The sequence below is a fragment of the Cynocephalus volans genome, chromosome 16 (assembly GCF_027409185.1).
Source record: "Cynocephalus volans isolate mCynVol1 chromosome 16, mCynVol1.pri, whole genome shotgun sequence".
NCBI lineage: Eukaryota > Metazoa > Chordata > Mammalia > Dermoptera > Cynocephalidae > Cynocephalus > Cynocephalus volans.
This window is the reverse complement of record NC_084475.1, coordinates 4,997,108-5,001,029: the sequence shown is the minus strand read 5'-3', so window position 1 is coordinate 5,001,029 and position 3,922 is coordinate 4,997,108.

Sequence of the window (3,922 nt, the reverse complement as noted above, 5' to 3'; positions counted from 1 at the left end):
GATTCTGGAAGAAAGGGGGGTGGGAGTAGGTGCTGAAGCTCCATTAAGCATATCCATTCAACACACAGTTATTATACATCTACTGTGTCTGTCTATGATCAACCTGTGGACAGAGAAGATGGGAACAAATAACTCTCTGATCACACTTTTGCAGAGAGGAAGGAAATAAAACTGAGATGAGCTGTGCCCTCAATATGCCAAGCACTGTGCTGGGTGACTTCATATGTCATTTTTCTTCATCTGCACAAAGTCCTGAGGAATGGACACTAACGTGCCCATTTTACTGACGAAGAAACCGAGGCTTGGAGGGGTTGAGTTGCAATCCTGCTCCAACTGGTTCTTCCAGGCTGGCCTTGGAGGTGCCGGGCGGGCTCTGCCTGGCAGCGGGCGCTCTCCTGCGCAGCGTCCCCTGCACCGTGACCTTCTCACAGGCCTTGCTCAGGTCCCCTGCCGCAACACCCCTTCCATAAGTACCTGGCTGGGCCTTAAAGCCCCCTCGATCCCCCACCCGGCCGCAAGCCCAACCCAAAGGGAACCTCCAGAACGGTCCGCAAAGACGAGGCCTCTCATTCCTCTAACGAGAGCCGGTTTCTACTATGCGGGAGCGGGGACCCCCCATCTCAGGCCCCCAACGTGCTCTGCAGCACGTGGACCTCAGAAAGTCCTCCTTCAGGAGGGGACAAGGAGAGTCATCACTCACTCGTTCCGCAAACGTGGAGCCAGCCCGCTGCGCTGAGCTCGGGTGACCTGGTGACACTAAGAGGCATAAGAACGGTCCCCGGGCCCTGCAGCCCCCGCCCCCCGGGCTGGCCCTCCCGCCGCTTCCAGCCGCGCCCCCCGCTCTCCCCGCGGGCGGCCAAGCGCAGACTCCGGCCGCTTTCGGAAGGGACCTGGGGGACCAACGAGGAGCGAGGCCGGGGACCGAGCGGCGGGGACGGGGCAGGGGCTCGGCGGGCACACGAAGGCGGCTCCCGGCCCCTCCTCCCGCCCCGCTCCCTTGTCTGTCCCCGCGCCGCCTCCTACCTCGTCGCGCCGGGATCTCCGCTCCGCCACCCGGAGCGGCGCGGGGGCCCAGCCTCGGCGGCCGCTGGCTCCGCCTTCCCGGGCCCCTCCCTGCCGCGGCCGCGCGGGGCTGGGGCGGCGGAGCCGGAGGGGGAGGGGAGGAGGGGTGGGGGAGGGGAGGAGGGGTGGGGAGGGGAGGGGTGGGGGAGGGGAGGGGTGGGGGAGGGGAGGGGTGGGGGAGGGGAGGGGTGGGGAGGGGAGGGGTGGGGGAGGGGAGGGGTGGGGGAGGGGAGGGGAGGGGAGGGGAGGGGAGGGGGAGGCCAGGGAGGAGGAGGAGAGGGGGAGGGAGAGGCGGAGGGGGAGAGGGGGGAAGAGGAGGAGGACGTGGAGGAGGGGAGGGGGAGGGGAGGGGGAAGAGGGAGAGGGGAGGGCAGGGGGAGGAGGGGAGAGGGAGGAGCGGGGAGGAGTGGAGGCCGCTCCGGCGTCTGGCTCTGCGGTGCTCCCGGGGCTCCGCTCGCCCGCGTCGTGCCCCTCCCCCCACTGCCCCCCACTCTCCCTCAAGTGTCGAAGCGCCCCCTGCCCGTGTCCCTCCGCCGGGCACACAGCCGGCCTTTCCTTCTGCCCCCTCCGCTGGCGCACACGCCACCCCCGCGTGTGGAAGGGTGGGCACCTGCTCAACATAGAGCTGGATTTTGCAAACATTTATTGAGCGCCCTCCAAGTGCCAGGCACTGTGCCAGGGACTGGGGCTCCGAAGACGACCAAGGCAGAGACCCTGGATTTGAGGAGCTCAGGGGCCGGGGCTGAGGACCGGTCGCACTGGAGGGCCACGGGCTGTCACGGTGCAGCGTGCTGGGAAAGCCGTCTCGGTGCGCGCTGCCCTGGGGGCGCGAGGACGGAGGCAGGAGGGCAGGAGGGGAAGGCTGCTGCGGGGAGGCCGCTCCACTCGGCCGGGGGTGCGGGGGTGGGGCTGCGTAGGAAAGGTGACTAGTGTCCAGGGGCTGCTGCTAGAGGACGCTCTGAAATGGCCATGACGATCACTGACTTCTGTTGTGCCGTCTCTGTGCACAGGTGCTCCTCAGATCACTTTGCATCACATCAGCCCCTGAGACGGAGACCGCTACTGCCTCGGCTCTGCCACTGAGGCAGCTGAAGCTCAGGAGTGGGAAAATGTTCGTGGAAGAGAGGGCAAGAGCTGCTGTGCCAGTGAGCGGTGGCTGTGGGTATTCGAGGGCGAGGAGTGAGGGAGTCCCCTCCCCTCAACCCCAGCAGCAGAGAACAACGTGCACCTACTGGGAGGTGTGGACCCAGAGGTTAACTCGGGGACTGAGTCTAGCAGGTCAAGGAGCGTAAGTGGGTAGACAGGCCCCGCAGCCTGCAGTGAATGGGGACGCTGTGAGAGGCAGCCAATGTCATGATGAAATTCCCCCCTTTTCCTCAAAAATCATCTGCACCAGATCTCCTCAGGATGCAGTGTGCCCATGGATCACCAGGGGGTTGTGTAGGCTGGAGTGGAGACAGATTCTGCATTTTCTTTCTTTCTTTTTTTAGTGGCTGGCCGGTAAGGGGATGCAAACCCTTGACCTAGTGTTGTAACACCCTGCTCTAACCAGCTGAGCTAACCAGCCAGCCCATATTCTGCATTTCTAATAAGTTCCCAGGTGAGAGAAAGTCTACACAAGACATTTTTACCTGTGGTGCTTACTGTTGGTGAGATGTCAAGAGCCATCTGGAATAGGGTCAAATGATTTTTGACAAAGGCGCCAACTAACAGTGCTGAAACAACTAGGATTCATGTGTGTAAGGACTCAGTCCCTACCTCACACCATATACAAAATTCAATTTAAGAGGGTTCATAAGCCAAAACATAAACTAAATTGATAAAGCTACTAGAAAACAGGAAGAATATCTTCTCAATCTTGGGGTAGGCAAAGATTGCTTAGAAAGGATTCAAAAACCATGGACCCTAAAAACAATAAATGGACTTCATCAAAATTTAAAACTTCTGCTTATCAAAAACACTATCAAGAAGAAAAAAAAAGGAATAAATAGGCAAGCCACAGAGCCATAGACTGGAAGAAATATTTATAATGTTCGTATCTGATAGAGAACTTGTATTCAGAATAAAGAATTCCTGCAACTTAATAATAAAATCACAAACAACCCAACTGAAAAATAGGCAAAAGATATGAACATGCACTTCACAAAAGCAGATATAAAATTACCAATAAGCAAATGGGAAAGTGCTCATACAACATCATTTGTCATTAGGGAAATGCAAATTAAAACCTGTCTTAGTTCCTTCTGCTGTAACAAAATACCACAGATTTGGTAGTTCATAAATAGTAGAAATGTATTGCTAACAGTTCTAAAGGCTGGAAAGTCCAAGATCAAGGTGCCAGCAAGTTTAGTGTCTGGTGAGGGCCTGTTCCTCACTGATGGCATGGTAAGGTGTCCTCACATGGTGGAGGAGACAGAAGGGCATAGAGGGATGAATGCTATGTTCTTACATGGTAGAAGAGGCCAAAGGGATTAGGGTGCTCATTTAACATCTTTTATAAGGGCATTAATCCCATTCAGATGTTTGGCAAGTGAAAGTATAAATAAATTGTGGTTTATCCATACAGTGGTATATTTACTAATCAATAAAAAAAAAAAAACTACTATTCAAAGATTATTCCCTCCGTGCAACAACATGGATGAATGTCAAACTGTATTGTACTGAACGAAAGAAGGCAAACGTGAAAAAGGAACCTGGGGTGTTGTGATCCTGATGCTGTCACTGCAGTCAGAGGCTTTGACTCAGCTGGTCCAGAAACCCTCTCTATTATTATTATACAAATTACAAAAATTACCCCAGAAGAGAGAGAAAATATTAACAGACCCAGTTCAACAGAGCGGAGATATCAAAGAACTGCTCC